This window comes from Perognathus longimembris, chromosome 8, assembly GCF_023159225.1.
Source record: "Perognathus longimembris pacificus isolate PPM17 chromosome 8, ASM2315922v1, whole genome shotgun sequence".
NCBI classification, from domain to species: Eukaryota; Metazoa; Chordata; class Mammalia; order Rodentia; family Heteromyidae; genus Perognathus; species Perognathus longimembris.
Genome location: NC_063168.1, coordinates 76,457,042 through 76,473,965, shown reverse-complemented (window position 1 = coordinate 76,473,965; position 16,924 = coordinate 76,457,042). Strand labels below are relative to the sequence as shown.

Here is a 16,924-nt window from a genome sequence, read left to right as displayed (position 1 = left end):
AAATCAAAGAAGACACAAGGAGATGGAAAGATCTCCCATGCTCATGGGTAGGCAGAATCAATATAGTGAAAATGGCCATATTGCCCAAATTGTTATACAAATTCAATGCAATACCTATCAAAATCCCAGCCACATTCTTCACTGAAATAGAGAAACCAATCCACAAATTCATATGGAACAGCAAAAAACCTAGAATAGCCAAAGCAATTCTAGGCCAAAAAAATAGTGCAGGAGGTATCACAATACCAGACTTCAAGCTCTACTACAAGGCCATCATAACAAAAACAGCATGGTATTGGTATAAAAACAGATCGGAAGACCAATGGATTAGAATTGAAGATCCAGAAATAAAACCGCACTCTTACAGCCAGCTGATATTCGACAAAGGAGCTAAAGACATACAATGGAATAAACATAGCCTCTTCAACTACTGGTGCTGGGAGAACTGGGCAGCCATATGCAGAAAACTCAAAGTAGACCCAAGCCTATCACCATGCACCAAGATCAACTCAAAATGGATCAAGGACCTCAATATCAGACCTGAATCCTCGAAACTACTGAAGAACAGAGTAGGAAAGACACTAGAACTTAGAGGCACAGGAAGGAACTTCCTGAATAGAGTCCCAGGGACACAACAAATAGGGGAAAGACTCGACAAATGGGACTACTACAAATTAAAAAGTTTCTGCACAGCTAAGGACATAGCCACCAAAATAGAAAGACAGCCAATGATATGGGAGAGGATATTTACCAGCACAGCAACAGACAAAGGCCTGATATTGGTCATCTACAGAGAACTCAAAAAACTAACCCCCTCCAAGCCCAATAAACCTATTAGGAAATGGGCAAATGAGCTAAAGAGAGACTTCACAAGAGAAGATATAAAAATGGCAAAGAAACACATGAGGAAATGCTCAACATCCCTGCTAGTAAAGGAAATGCAAATAAAAACAACCCTGAGATACCACCTCACCCCAGTTAGGATGGCCTATACCCTGAACTCAGGCAACAACAAATGCTGGAGGGGGTGCGGGCAAAAAGGAACCCTTCTCCATTGTTGGTGGGAGTGCAAATTAGTACAACCACTTTGGAGAACAGTATGGAGGTTTCTCAAAAAGCTCAATATAGACCTACCCTATGACCCAGCCATACCACTCCTAGGCATCTATCCTAAACAGCAAACCCCAAGATATCAAAAAGACATTTGTACTTCCATGTTTATCGTGGCACAATTCACAATAGCCAAAATATGGAAACAACCCAGATGCCCCTCCACAGATGAATGGATCCAAAAAATATGGTACTTATACACAATGGAATACTACATAGCGATTAGGATTTATTCGCAAGGAAATGGTCAGAACTCGAACAAATAATGTTGAGCGAGACAAGCCTAGAACACAGAAAACAAAGGGGCATGATCTCCCTGATATATGACTGTTAACAAAGGGAGACAGAGAGACAGTAGAGACCAAGTCTGTGAAACCAAAAACTGCTTGTCAAATAGTATTCCCCACAGGATTGGGGCAGTGACCCAACAGTATGTAACTAAAACCAAACAATTACTCAACATATAAAGGTCAAAAATTGACCTCTCAGGGGAATACAATAGCTCAAAAGCTATGTATGTACGTTCATATAAGACTACTGTCGACATATTGTCTAATATTGACATTACATTTAAAGCCCTAGGCGAACTTTCTTGGGCGTGGCCACGTGGCTACTGTATATATTCTTGATACATTGTATATTGTATCTATGTCTACCTGACCTAGAGAAGGGATAGAAAAACAGGACATAAGATATCACAAGAAATGTACACACTGCACTACTATATAACTGTACCCTTTTTGCACAACACCTTGTCAAAAAATTTGTGTTCAATTAATAAATAAATTAAATTAATTTTTTAAAAAAGTTAAGTAGGATCAGGTCCAAAGAGACAGAGGATGCTTGTTTTCTCTCTTATATGGAAGCTAGAACTATTTATAGAAGTACAAGGACACAGAACAGAGTTGTGTGAAAGTATAGCCAAATGTATTAACCAAAATATGGTATTTTCAAGGGAGCACTCCTTAGAAAAACTCACAGTCAAACAAAATTCATACCAGGAAGCTAGTACTTGGAAGGTGGGGGCTACTAGGGGGCAGAAAGTAGATGAATGGAGACAGGAAAGGGGAAAGTGGGGTCACAATACTCAGAAATTAAGAAAACTGAGGGGTGGAAGGCTGGGAGAAATGGAAAAGGTGTGACACCAATCAAGATGTACTGTAATCATAAACTAATTTGTTAAGTGGTAACTCTGCTCTTGCTCAACTACTTAAAGACAATAAAAATATCATTTAAGGGCTGGGGATATAGCCTAGTGGCAAGAGTGCCTGCCTCGGATACACGAGGCCCTAGGTTCGATTCCCCAGCACCACATATGCAGAAAACGGCCAGAAGCGGCGCTGTGGCTCAAGTGGCAGAGTGCTAGCCTTGAGCGGGAAGAAGCCAGGGACAGTGCTCAGGCCCTGAGTCCAAGACCCAGGACTGGCCAAAAAAAAAATATCATTTAAAATCTTGTTTCATTATAGCTAGGTATAGTGGAGCACACACACAATCTCAACACTCAAGAGGTAAAAGCAGGAGGACCTTAGAGGCCAGCCTTGCTATACACTAAGTTCCAGGCCACCTGGGATATGAGACTGTCTCAAAAAAGAAAATCCAAAAGAAGTTTTAAAAAATAAATTGTCATTACAACTCTCCAAGTGTTTCGAGTTACCACAGGCGGATACGAAGATGACGGGAAAAGACCAAGTGCTGTTGCCAAACGGTGCTCCGTCCTCCAGGTTGTGCAGGGCGGGAACAGTTCTCTGCCTCCCTAACTACAATGTCAGGTGAGTAACAGTTGCTCCGATGGAGCAGCGCTCCCATAAGTACTTTAATGGCAGAGCAAGGCTGCCCTACAAAGAGGCAGAAAGGATCTGCTGCTAGGCAACAGCCTGGCCGCCCTCCCAGGGGCCCAGGTATCTGCTAGGTAACCTGTCGTCCTGTGTCAGAGGGTGACAGCCATCTGACTTGAGTCCAAATGTGCAGGTCTCAGGAGATGGGAGGAACGTTCACTGTTTCAAAGCAAAGCGTCCCATGAAAGCACAACCAGGCAAATGTGAGCTCCAGCAATGTCCCTGCTGCAGCGCAGGCAGGCGTGAGCTCGAATGTCCCTGCTGCAGTGCAGGCGGGCGTGAGCTCCAGCAATGTCCCTGCTGCAGTGCAGGCGGGCGTGAGCTCCAGCAATGTCCCTGCTGCAGCGCAGGCGGGCGTGAGCTCGAATGTCCCTGCTGCAGTGCAGGCGGGCATGAGCTCCAGCAATGTCCCTGCTGCAGTGCAGGCGGGCGTGAGCTCCAATGTCCCTGCTGCAGTGCAGGCGGGTGTGAGCTCCAGCAATGTCCCTGCTGCAGTGCAGGCGGGCGTGAGCTCCAATGTCCCTGCTGCAGCGCAGGCGGGCGTGAGCTCCAATGTCCCTGCTGCAGCGCAGGCGGGTGTGAGCTCCAGCAATGTCCCTGCTGCAGCGCAGGCGGGCGTGAGCTCCAATGTCCCTGCTGCAGTGTAGGCGGGCGTGAGCTCCTATGTCCCTGCTGCAGTGCAGGCGGGCGTGAGCTCCAATGGCCCTGCTGCAGTGCAGGCGGGCGTGAGCTGCAATGTCCCTGCTGCAGCGCAGGCGGGCATGAGCTCCAGCAATGTCCCTGCTGCAGCACAGGCGGGCGAGAGCTCCAATGGCCCTGCTGCAGCGCAGGCGGGTGTGAGCTCCAAGGGCCCTGCTGCAGTGCAGGCGGGCGTGAGCTGCAATGTCCCTGCTGCAGTGCAGGCGGGCGTGAGCTCCAGCAATGTCCCTGCTGCAGTGCAGGCGGGCGTGAGCTCCAGCAATGTCCCTGCTGCAGTGCAGGCGGGCGTGAGCTGCAATGTCCCTGCTGCAGTGCAGGCGGGCGTGAGCTCCAATGTCCCTGCTGCAGCGCAGGCGGGCGTGAGCTCCAATGTCCCTGCTGCAGTGCAGGCGGGCGTGAGCTCCAATGTCCCTGCTGCAGTGCAGGCGGGCGTGAGCTCCAGCAATGGCCCTGCTGCAGTGCAGGCGGGCGTGAGCTCCAATGTCCCTGCTGCAGTGCAGGCGGGCGTGAGCTCCAGCAATGTCCCTGCTGCAGTGCAGGCGGGTGTGAGCTCCAGCAATGTCCCTGCTGCAGTGCAGGCGGGCGTGAGCTCCAATGTCCCTGCTGCAGCGCAGGCGGGCGTGAGCTCCAATGTCCCTGCTGCAGCGCAGGCGGGTGTGAGCTCCAGCAATGTCCCTGCTGCAGCGCAGGCGGGCGTGAGCTCCAATGTCCCTGCTGCAGTGTAGGCGGGCGTGAGCTCCTATGTCCCTGCTGCAGTGCAGGCGGGCGTGAGCTCCAATGGCCCTGCTGCAGTGCAGGCGGGCGTGAGCTCCAATGTCCCTGCTGCAGCGCAGGCGGGTGTGAGCTCCAGCAATGTCCCTGCTGCAGCGCAGGCGGGCGTGAGCTCCAATGTCCCTGCTGCAGCGCAGGCGGGCATGAGCTCCAGCAATGTCCCTGCTGCAGCACAGGCGGGCGAGAGCTCCAATGGCCCTGCTGCAGCGCAGGCGGGTGTGAGCTCCAAGGGCCCTGCTGCAGTGCAGGCGGGCGTGAGCTGCAATGTCCCTGCTGCAGTGCAGGCGGGCGTGAGCTCCAGCAATGTCCCTGCTGCAGTGCAGGCGGGCGTGAGCTCCAGCAATGTCCCTGCTGCAGTGCAGGCGGGCGTGAGCTCCAGCAATGTCCCTGCTGCAGTGCAGGCGGGCGTGAGCTCCAATGTCCCTGCTGCAGCGCAGGCGGGCGTGAGCTCCAATGTCCCTGCTGCAGTGCAGGCGGGCGTGAGCTCCAATGTCCCTGCTGCAGTGCAGGCGGGCGTGAGCTCCAGCAATGGCCCTGCTGCAGTGCAGGCGGGCGTGAGCTCCAATGTCCCTGCTGCAGTGCAGGCGGGCGTGAGCTCCAGCAATGTCCCTGCTGCAGCGCAGGCGGGCGTGAGCTCCAATGTCCCTGCTGCAGTGTAGGCGGGCGTGAGCTCCTATGTCCCTGCTGCAGTGCAGGCGGGCGTGAGCTCCAGCAATGTCCCTGCTGCAGTGCAGGCGGGTGTGAGCTCCAGCAATGTCCCTGCTGCAGTGCAGGCGGGCGTGAGCTCCAATGTCCCTGCTGCAGCGCAGGCGGGCGTGAGCTCCAATGTCCCTGCTGCAGCGCAGGCGGGTGTGAGCTCCAGCAATGTCCCTGCTGCAGCGCAGGCGGGCGTGAGCTCCAATGTCCCTGCTGCAGTGTAGGCGGGCGTGAGCTCCTATGTCCCTGCTGCAGTGCAGGCGGGCGTGAGCTCCAATGGCCCTGCTGCAGTGCAGGCGGGCGTGAGCTCCAATGTCCCTGCTGCAGCGCAGGCGGGCATGAGCTCCAGCAATGTCCCTGCTGCAGCACAGGCGGGCGAGAGCTCCAATGGCCCTGCTGCAGCGCAGGCGGGTGTGAGCTCCAAGGGCCCTGCTGCAGTGCAGGCGGGCGTGAGCTGCAATGTCCCTGCTGCAGTGCAGGTGGGCGTGAGCTCCAGCAATGTCCCTGCTGCAGTGCAGGCGGGCGTGAGCTCCAGCAATATCCCTGCTGCAGTGCAGGCGGGCGTGAGCTCCAGCAATGGCCCTGCTGCAGTGCAGGCGGGCGTGAGCTCCAATGTCCCTGCTGCAGCGCAGGCGGGCGTGAGCTCCAATGTCCCTGCTGCAGTGTAGGCGGGCGTGAGTTCCTATGTCCCTGCTGCAGTGCAGGCGGGCGTGAGCTCCAATGTCCCTGCTGCAGTGCAGGCGGGCGTGAGCTCCAATGTCCCTGCTGCAGCGCAGGCGGGCGTGAGCTCCAATGTCCCTGCTGCAGCGCAGGCGGGCGTGAGCTCCAGCAATGTCCCTGCTGCAGCACAGGCGGGCGAGAGCTCCAATGGCCCTGCTGCAGCGCAGGCGGGTGTGAGCTCCAAGGGCCCTGCTGCAGTGCAGGCGGGCGTGAGCTCCAGCAATGGCCCTGCTGCAGTGCAGGCGGGCGTGAGCTCCAATGTCCCTGCTGCAGTGCAGGCGGGTGTGAGCTCCAGCAATGTCCCTGCTGCAGCGCAGGCGGGCGTGAGCTCCAATGGCCCTGCTGCAGTGCAGGCGGGCATGAGCTCCAATGTCCCTGCTGCAGCACAGCCTGCACCGGGAGAGTTCACGCTGCTCGTGGCAGCTCTGGGCTTCCCACTCGTGAAGTGTGATGGGCAAAGGATGGCGCCTGGCCACATTCTGAAGAGTCCCTCCACCTATGGTGGTGACAAGGACACACACGGGCACCACGGGCCACCGTCCCCCGAGGAGCACGGCTCGCAAAGGCGGCCAGTGCTCTCAGTGGTGAGAGCTTGGAGCAGGCCATGGTCACACACCCAACGTCGCCACACACACTTCAAGGTCAAGAATTCAATTTCTTCCTAATTAGGATTCACATCAGTGCAAAATGGGATGCCGTCTTATGTGACTAGTACACAGTTCATTACACACCTGAGTGCCTTCCGTGGGTCTGGGTGCTGAATATTTATAATTCAGAACCTATCTGCTTTCAAAAGCGGTCTAGGAGAGATGGCTAGCTGCTAAGTGCAGAACCGTGCAGACCACAGTTATAAGTATCTAAATACAATGCACACCTCCTAAAAAATAGAAGATCAGATTTCAACTTGGCACGTATTCGTCTTCGGTGTGAGAACGTACTTAGCACATACCCAGGGTGACACAGCAAGGATCTAAACACACACACAGGAGGACCTGACACATACATGGGGTGCACAATGAGGATGTGAACACATGCTCGGTGCCACCTGAGGACTGAGGAGGGGGCGCCGCCAGGCTCTTTCCAGCACAGCACTACCAACTCACAGAGGGCAAAGCCAAAGCCCCTCCCTGTCAACCACATTCCCACTCCTCGGTCTTCCTGGACATTGTGTAAAGGGAAACCTGGACCCGGCCTCGCCTCCCGGCCAACACGGCACCCCTGGAGGTGGTGCAGCTGGCGTCCAGAGCCCATCGGGGCCCTGCACGCGGCCGCCGGAGCTCTGTCCACCGTGCGGCCTCGCCCGGGCCGGCAGAGGCCACGCGCCCTTCAGCGCCATGCTCTGTCTGTCAGTCGCAGGGTGACTTCCATCACAGGCTCTCACGGGCGACTGTGTGCACAAGCCTACCAACACCTGGCCACAGCAAGATCAGAAACGCTCACCCGTGGGCAGCCAGCCTCCCCTGGGGCTCTGACACCGAGACCAGTTTGGGTTACAGAAGAGCACAGAGGTAAGCCAAGCGTGTCGCACCACCCACCCACGCCCTCCGTCTGTAACGCGCACCGTCCTGCCCACGCCCTGCATGTGGGCTGACAGGGGACAGGACTTTTTTTCTCTGTAGGGGGCCGGGTAGCAAACACCTTTGGCTTTGTGGGCCACGTGGTCTGCACCACAGGTCCCGTCACCACGGGGAACAGAGCAGACACAGCGGGCCTTGTGCCTGTGAATGTGTCTGCGTCCGTCTAACCCGGGGGCTGGCGGTGGTTGGCTGTGATGTGTTTGATTTAAGTGCAGCAGGGCAAGCCTCGCCTCGCTCGCTGCTGTGCCTTCCAGTACACAAGCCTGGTGCCCTCACACCAGGGGACAGCACAGCGGGCTAGGCCGGGCATGCTCCTGGCCTGTCCCCTGCCTTACTGACACAGACAGGTGGCAGAGGAGGCAGAGGAGCGCCAGCCACTTTCCCATCGCAGCAGCTGCTCTTGGTCACTCTCACGGGGTGAGGTTTCTTGAGGCTTCAAGAAGGCAGGCGCTGAGTGCCTGGGAGCAGGCCTTGCCATTCCATCGGCGGCAGGTGGCGTGGACATGCCAACCCCGTCCACTGCTTCCCTGGGGCCCGGCGGATCCACTGCTGACCGGGTGCTGGGAGGGGATGACACCAGCCCAGGGCACGGCCAGCTTCCCGCCACCCGCACCGCCTCAGCATCGTTCTAGCTCCACGGTTCTCATAAACCGGCTCCAACAAGGAGCCTCCCACGAGCAAACCCCCGGGATGCTCACTGCTTCCTCCAGCGCCCCTCCCCCACGCCCCAGGGAGCCAGCCCCCCCCTGTACAGAGGTTTCCAGAAGAAACCCGCCTGCCGCTCTGTGGACAGCTTTGAGCGTCCAGCCCAGCCTCTTGGGCGGTGTGACCTGACTCAACACAAATGACCCCCGAGTCAGGAAGCCCCGCAAGGGCATCTGACCAGCAGCTGCGCACGCCCAACACTTCTTCACCACGGCTCTCGTAGGGTCTGGAAACCTCTAACGTTTAAAACGGAGGTCCTCATTTTTCAAGGACGTGACAACTTCACACACCCCACCCTCACCGCGGCTCTGGCATCGTATCCCGGCTGCGCTCCTCCGGGTTCCTCACAGCACCTCGCCATAAACACTACACGCCTAGGTGATCTGCCTACACGTGTACATGACCCGCCCAATGTGTACACACATGCCTGCCCACACGCACACATGGCCTGCCCACACGCATGTATGGCCTGCACACGCACACATGATCTGGCCACATGCACACGTGACCTGCCCGCACACACGCGTGACCTGCCCACACGCACACGTGGTCTGGCCACACACATACCTACCCAGGTAGTGTCCTTGCCACAAGTCATGTCTTTTCCTAGCATAGCAGCCTTTTATTAAAATGAAAAACCATACTGCCAACTTGTATCCACAGGTAGCTAAAACCACCGTGTGCATGGTTTAAATTTCAAATGTGAGGGGCTGGGGATATGGCCTAGTGGCAAGAGTGCCTGCCTCATATACATGAAGCCCTGGGTTCGATTCCTCAGCACCACATATACAGAAAATGGCCAGAAGTGGCGCTGTGGCTCAAGAGGTCGAGTGCAGGGACAGTGCTCGGGCCCTGAGTCCAAGGCCCAGGACTGGCAATAAATAAATAAGTTTCGAGCGTGCGCCACCCCCACCCCCACCCCCACCCCACCCCGCCTCCTGACAGCGATGCGCGAGGCACCGCTCTTCCTGGGCTCTGCCAGGTCGTGGGAGGCCGACTACCCGGCAGTTGGGGGCGACCCTGCAGGAAGTCTCATTCAGAGTGATCTCAGGCAGCGAACACAGAACACTTCATCCCAGTGCCACCCCTCACCTGAGCGACCCTCAGAGCCCAGGGCCCCGGGTGACCCACCCACAGTGCCCACGGCCTTTCGGCAGGAGTCCCCACCAGTGCCAAACGACAGAGCCGAGAGGCGCGGTGCAAACCCGGCCAGTCGCTAATGGAAACCAGAGAGTGCCACTTCTGTGGGCCTGCTGTCCCGGCGCCGTACGGCTCAACTCTGTGAAGCAAGATGCTCTCACGTCTGGAGCACGGCGGAGCCTTTTAGGATGCTACAGCTCCAAAATCCACTTGGCCTGTTAAAAGCACAGTCCTCCCACAACCAATGCACTTGGTGAACCCACATGGAGCTGCGGGTAGGGCCAACGCCACACAATGCCAGCCGGAGTCCCCGCGCGCGCGCCCGCCGCTGTACATCAGTGTCTCTCAGGGCATCGGGATGCCCGCCTCCTCACTCCGCCCTCAGGAGTGTCGTCATTCATAGCGGCTCCCCTGGGACACCAGGCCCGCCTTCTGGGATTCAGTTCTAAGTGAGATGTGGTAGCTGGAGATACACACACACACGCCTTCCTGGGCTCCTGCACCTCAACACAGAAGAGCGCGGCCTGGGCTCTGAAGAGGACTGGCTCTGCCCGTAGGCTGGCCAGGAGGCAGCCAGGGGAGTGCCAACCCTCTCCCAAGTCACGCTGCTACCTCAGAGACGTCAACTTCTCCTTCCAGAGTGGGCGGCTAATGACTGAATCACGAGGAATGACCTGGACCTCACAGTGGCGCCGGCATTATCATCTAACTAAACACACTGAACTTCGCAGGCTGAAAGACAAGACAGTCTGTGGGAAGCACCTGGTGTTACAACATCCGTTTGCTCTCACGTGCAGAGACTGAATCAAAGTTCAAGTGCTAAAATAAGATGGTAAGATAAAGATACAATTACAAGTGCCAAGGGACAGTTAACAAGCTTTGCCATCTTGGATATTCAAATCCATCACTTAAGCTACCTTGGGTGTGGGGATGCTGGCTGTATACGTAGAGGGGGCGGTCCTGACTGATCCTCCCCTTCTCCCGCCCTGGGGCCGCCTGGCTGGAAGCCACTCCTATCTCCTTCAGGGTCCGGAACCAGAAGGAGTAGTTCTGGACCAGCCCCACCTCCGGTCGGATCCACGTGGATGCCTCCAAGATGGCGCCACCAGGGCCCAGGGGCGGTTCTATTGGGGTATGACGTCAGCCCGTGAGGGAAGTCCTAGGGTGCCACTCTTGTCGAACAGCCCAGTTCAGCCAATCGCTAACTTCCAGCTAGCCACCCCAAGTCCCTCTCCTTCCCGCCGTCACCACTGTAATAAATTCTTCTGCCCTCCCTCTGAATCAATTTGAAGCTGGTAGTCCATCGGACCAGCTCCCCGAGATCTCCGTGTCCAGTGTCTGCTCTTAAACCTAAGAGGGATTGGGACCCGGGGTTTCGGCAGCCCTACCTCAGCTTAGCTTAGCCCGACAGGGACATGCTCCCCCCCCCCCCCCCCCGCCGGCGGGAGCGGCACGCAGAGCCGACTGTCCCTCACAAGTACAGGCTTGACGTCTCCCCGTGGAGATTAAGCCCAACACTTGGGCGTCAGCTGGGACATCTCTTTCCATTAGGAACACAGGGCATAACAAATTTAGGAACTCAAGATGCAGCTTGCTTCTGAAGCAAGGGTCAAGAGGCCAGCCGCGAGGATCTGCAGCAGTGGCTGCCCGGCTCAAGGAAGACACCCCAGGAGCTTTGAAGTCATAAGGGGGGCAAAATCCCCGCAGTGGAATGGACTCAAGAAGCCGCGGAGCACAGTCCTCTGTGGCTGGGAGTTTCTAGACCGGCGTCTGACCAGCTCTGGGCACAGCGAGGCGAGCCCAGGGCCCTCGTTCCAACAGCCACGGAAGCTCAGAGAAGCCGCAGAAAGAGATGATTTTAAAAGTACACAGCAGAATGCAAATTTAACTTGGGCATGTTGCCCTTGGTTATTTACAGAAGGACTGCTTCTAAGTCACTCAGGAAATGAGCTATTCCAGTGCAGGCCACGGCGGTGAGCTGGAGGTGCAGGCAGGCGCTCGCTCGCCCTCCCCCTTTGCCCCCCGCACGTCCTACAGGCTGGCCAGGAGATCGCTGACTGACCAGCCCCACGGAGGAACTGTCAGGAAGCTGCCAGAGAGGCACACTGGTCCTGGGCACCCCAGGCAGACTGCGTGGGGGGGGGGGCAGGGGCCCCTGCCAGGAGGCAGAGGGCCTCTCCCTCTGTAGCGCAGCACCAGGTCCCACCCCGCCAGGGCCACCTCCATCCCAGCTGAGGGAGGGCGCCTCTAGCCAAAACAGCACAGTGGTATTCACAGTGCCTGCACATGGTTACCGGAGGGGCCTCGCGGCTAGGATTGGGGGCTTCAGGGGCAGGGAAGGAATGAGGACCTGGCGGGGGGGTTGGGGGGAGAACAACAGGACAGAGGGACAGGAGGAGGCAGGCACCATCCCCCACAAGCAGGCAGACAGTGATGGCGCCTCCACCCACCCCCTACCACCTGCCATCCCTTCTCGCGGCCCCCTCCCCCCACAGGGGGAGCCACCCTGCCCGTGGCGTGTCTGTGTCCGGCAGGGAGCCGCCACCCACCACGGGGGGACTGGCCCAACACAGCACAGAGCCAAGCCTGTGGCATGGTCCCATGCTGGACTGACAGGACGCACAGAACTGGGGTCCAGAGATGCTGGAACCCCCTGCCGTCTGCCAGTCCCACGGCAACAACCAGTCCCTCAGTGTCAATCGGCACAACCCACCCTGGAGCCCCACAGTCAGGCCCTATCTTGGTGATACACACGCACAAAGCACCCCTCTTTCCTAGGGCACCCCATTCAGAGACCCCCACCCACACGCCCATGCTTAGTGGCCTTCACCCTATTCCTACCCCAAACCAGTGGCCCCAGCTCAGGCGTAGTGTCTTCCAGTCCCTCCCGGAGGTATGGGGAACCCTGGTGGAGTCTCCATGTCATAGGACTGGCATTCCTACATCTCCTACAGCAGCGAGAGACAGGCACAAAACAAGGAGACCAGGCTGAAGCACAACGCAGCCCAGGGAAAGAAGAGGGATGCTCACAGCACCGCCAGCTCCAGGCCAGAACAGCATCAGCCCCAGGGAAGAGCGTCTTGAGCTCCAGGGGACAAGGGGAGACCGAAGCAGGACAGGACCGCCACTGTAAAGCACAGCCCATGAAGGAAGGCTGCTGACCCTAGGGCGACCACTGGTGCCTGAGATCCGGAGCTTCCCAGACCCCATGGAATGGAAGAAGTAATGGGCCGATGCCAGCACCACAGTAGGTCAAGCATTATGATTACCTGGCAGGATTGGAAAGCAGCTACTGTGGAAAGACTCCAGTGAGCTGCATATCCCTGGGACAGATGAAGGGGGCAGACAAATATCTGACATCTGGAGGCAATCGACGTGCCCTCGGAGCAGTTCTTTCTCATGAGTCCATTCGTTTAATTCTACAAGTGCTGAGATTTGAGACAGGACCTGGGAGCTTTCCTGCCAACTCATGCTTCCTTGGCACCTTCTACAAAAACACAGCAAGCTGCTGTGGATTCTGCAAAGACACAAGGCTGGAAAGGAACATCACAGCCCTGCGTCCAGCCCTGAGCCTGGGTCTCCAGACAGGTCCTGGCTCCAGACTGAGGAGCGCCGCAGCAAGAGGGCTTCACAGAGGCGGTCGGTCAAGAGGTCATCCTTATAGTGACCATGCCTTGCTTCCGACCATGGAACATGGCTATGCCCTCCTCCCGAAAGGTGAGGATGAGTGCAGGGCACCTTTGCTTGGCTTTTGGTCACAGCTGGTGCTCTGTCATGTCAACCACACCTCTAGTTGTGGTTTTTGCTGGTTAACTGGAGACAAGAGTTTCTTGGGTTTGTTTGTATGGGCTGGCTTCAAACCATGGCCCTCCCATCCCAGCCCTCGCAGGCGTGAGCCACCAGCATCGGGCACAAAAGCACAATTTCATGTGGAACAACAACAACAAATGTAGACACCATGGCCTCTCAACAGGCAGAGCACGCCCAGAGCTCCCTGCTGGCGGGAACCCTCTCTGAAGAAAGCAGAGCCCGCTTCCCAGGACACAGGCAGCTGCAGTGAGGCCTCTGTCCACTCAGAGCACTCTCGTGTGTCTTGGTTGGAGAGTGCGTGCACACGGGAACGCCATGCCCGGAGGCCCTGGTGGAGGGGGAGGAGCACCGTGGGGAAGCACAGACAGGCTCCCTGGAGGAGGACCAAGACGCCACGCCTCTGTGCTCTGGGAGTACATAGGGGTGCCTTGGGCGCAGGGCGGTTTGGACGGTGAACGCTTCTGGTTTGCCCTCTTGGGCATACTTTGTCTATAGAGAAACATTTTGACCTTTGGGTACATTTTGGGTCAGTAGTCAAATAATCCTAGGGCCAATATAAAAACAAATCTTAGAATAACTTAAATTTGCCTTTGACACCTGTTTTGAAAGCCTTTACATTTTTTTGTCAGGTAATTTTCCCAAGCCGTGGATAATCTATTCAAACATGTTTGAGTAATCTATTCAAACATGTTTATGCTATCCATTCTGTTTTTAAGTTGAAAAAATGTTACAGGTGTTTACGAAGGAAAGTTTAAAGAAAAAAAAATATTTTTTTTTTTGCCAGTCCTGGGCCTTGGACTCAGGGCCTGAGCACTGTCCCTGGCTTCTTTTTGCTCAAGGCTAGCACTCTGCCACTTGAGCCACAGCGCCACTTCTGGCTGTTTTCCATACATATGGTGCTGGGGAATCGAACCAAGAGCTTCATGTGTAGGAGGCAAGCACTCTTGCCACTAGGCCATATTCCCAGCCCTAAAGAAAATATTTTTAATCTTAAAAAATATATATCTTCTGGTTTGCCTTTCTTATCTGTGACAGGGGTGGTATATGCTGACCAGGGCCTTGGCATAGTTCTGGAAAGGGGAGCACCTACTGAACGTTATGTCTGAGGTATGCCAATGCGCAGTGCTGCCAGAATGGAAAATAAAAACACTGCCTCTTCCACGTGAAGGGTATGTCCTGTGTTTATCTGGCAACCCTTCTCTAAGTACAGGCCCCAACTCAGCTCCCTGCAAACATGCCTAGAAATTCTACCACGGGGCTAGGGATTTGGCTCAAGTGGTAGAGAGCCTGCCTCACAAGCAGAGGGCCCTGGGTTCAAACTCCAGTACTGCCAACGACAAACGAATGAAAAACAAAGGAAGTTCTACCATGGTAAACACCTGAGCTACCAGTCTGGCGTTTGGACCCAGGAGTCTGATGACAACTGCAGGCTCCCGGAGGCAACGGAGCTGGGGGGGAGGGGCTAGAAGGTGGCCCCTCCCTACGCAGCATCCTGCCTACAATGGGAAAGAAGGGTGGAGAACAGTCCCTGAGAGGTGAGATGGGCTCTGACAGGCCAAGATCTGGGGAAGATGGCCTGCAAAGCCAGCTAGGAATTACCACAACACACAGGGAGCGCAGTGCCCACCCGGAGCCCAAGGAAAAGGGAAAGATGAAAGTGTTCAGAGGAAGAAAGCAGTGCCCTGGCTTAGCACACTAAGCGTTCATAAGCCAAGGCCTAGAGAAGGCCACCGGGAAGATTCTGGTCCTGGTACAAATGCCCACTTCCCTCACCCCAAGCCTCTGCTCATCCCCCGGGCTGACTGCTAAGGAACCCAGGCTTTACCATGCTAGCGACTGAGAAACAGAGCTGAGTATTCACATCTGTGTGCTTAGGAAAAGTGGTTAAAGGAGTAAATTGCATCCATTCGGCCGGGCAATTGGAGACTCAAGCTGGGGCCTGGTGGACAAGGAGAAAATGGGCTCCTAATGAGGTCAGGTCAGGCTGGTTCTGAGCATCTGACACTCACCCCGGGGTGTCAATTCGCAGGTGCCAGAACTACAGCAAGCCTGAGCTGTTCCCACCTAGGGCCCCAAGGAGGGCAGCCTGACCAGCCTGACAGGAGGGGGGGGCAGGGAGGGAAGAAGTGCTCCCCTGCAGGAGGACTCCTGCCTCATCTGCACTGTGCTGCCCACTCCCCACAGTTCTAACTTCCTGAGGACTTCGCATCCCCAGGATCAACCTGCTTCCTGGCATTTCACCTTCTGTAATAACCAGCGGGGCAGGAAGTCCCGCCCCTGCCATGGTCACTGCCACAGATGCACAGGAGGGGGCGTGGCATTAGGGGGTGGAACCACCGGAAGGGGCGTGGCATTAGGCTGCTGGAGTGTTAGGAGTATGGGTGGACAGCCTAGGAAGTCCCACCCCACACCGGCTTCACTGCCATGGTGGCACTTCTGAGTGGGCCCCGCTGGGGGGGGGGGGGCGGGACGTCGGGGGGAGGAGGGGAATATAGAGATAGATAGATAGATAGATAGATAGACAGACAGACAGACAGACACTGCCTGTTTGGAGGTTCCGGAGGAGTGGAGCTGAGCCGGCTTGCAGGAAAGTCGTGGAAGTCAAGTGCGGAGCCTGAGGTTTGTGGAGAGGCCTGAGGCCTGCAGGGAGGCCTGCGGGGAGGAGGACTAGAAAGAAGCTCCCTCCTCTGGAGGTGTGGAGGTCAGGGAGTGAGGTGTGGAGGTCAGGGCTGGTCTGGATCTGGGATTTAGGTTGTAAATAAAGCTCCTTTGTAAATAAAACCCCTCCCCACCTTTCGTGGTGCCCCCATGGATTTTTTTCCCTCTCAGGCTATAACCCCTCCCTGGAAGTCCTGGCACCCACTCTGGTGCCTTACACAAAGGAGGCCCAGGACAGAGGGCAACAAACCATGCAAGGCATAGAGAAACCTCACGCGCTGTGCTTGCCTTTTTCCTCTAAGGCTATCCTAGGAGAGCCAGGTTGCACACTTAAAATTACGAGGAGTCCACAAAAAAACTAAACATAGACGGTCCCAATGACCCCAGCCATACCACTCCTGGGCATCTATGCTGCACATCATGAGCCAGGATGTGATAAGGGCACCTGTGCGTTCATATTCATTGCCACACTATTCACAATAGCCGGGATATCGAAACAGCCCAGATGCCCCACAACAGATGAGTGGATCCAAAAAATGCAGTACCTGTACACAATGGAAGTATACACAGCCACTAGAAAGAATAAAATAATGTCATCTGCAGAGAAATGGATGAAACTAGCACAAATCATATTAAGTGATGTAAGCCAAGCTCAGAGAGACAAACAGTGCATGGTCTCTCTGATATGCGGGAAACAGATCTAAAATGCACTGGGATACAATAAATTATACAGGATTCTAGATACTCACACACAGAGAGACCAAAGAGGATATTCTTAGGAGAGAACCCCAAGGCACCATGCCTAAGCACCTCTTCATATTTATATAAAATATACTGAAACCAACCTCAAGATATGAAAACAAGAGACTCCTTTCTTTTTTACTTTTAGTTTTTTTTTGGGGGGGGGGTAAATTTATTTTTTATTTATTGTCAAAGTGATGCACAGAGAGGTTAGAGTTTCATACATAAAGCAGTGAATACATTTCTTATCAAACTTGTTACCTCCTCCCTCATTTTTCTCCCTCCCCAGTTGGATTACAGCATATAGTTTTGTAAGTATTGCTGTTGCATTGGTTTGTCTTTTTATCCCTTGTCTCTCCATTTTGATGATCTCCTTCCCTTCCCTAGTCCCAGTAAACATATATATAATACCCAGAGTACCAAAATCAATTACAGTAACATCAGGGGTAAAACCATGGAGAA

The 16,924-nt window shown here is 55.4% G+C and overlaps 1 protein-coding gene across 1 annotated transcript in view; it reads right to left on the bottom strand.

The window, feature by feature from the left end:
• Eipr1 (EARP complex and GARP complex interacting protein 1) overlaps positions 1 to 16,924 on the bottom strand; it is an 83,424-nt gene that overhangs the window by 46,155 nt on the left and 20,345 nt on the right. The gene's annotated exons all lie outside the window — the stretch shown is intronic.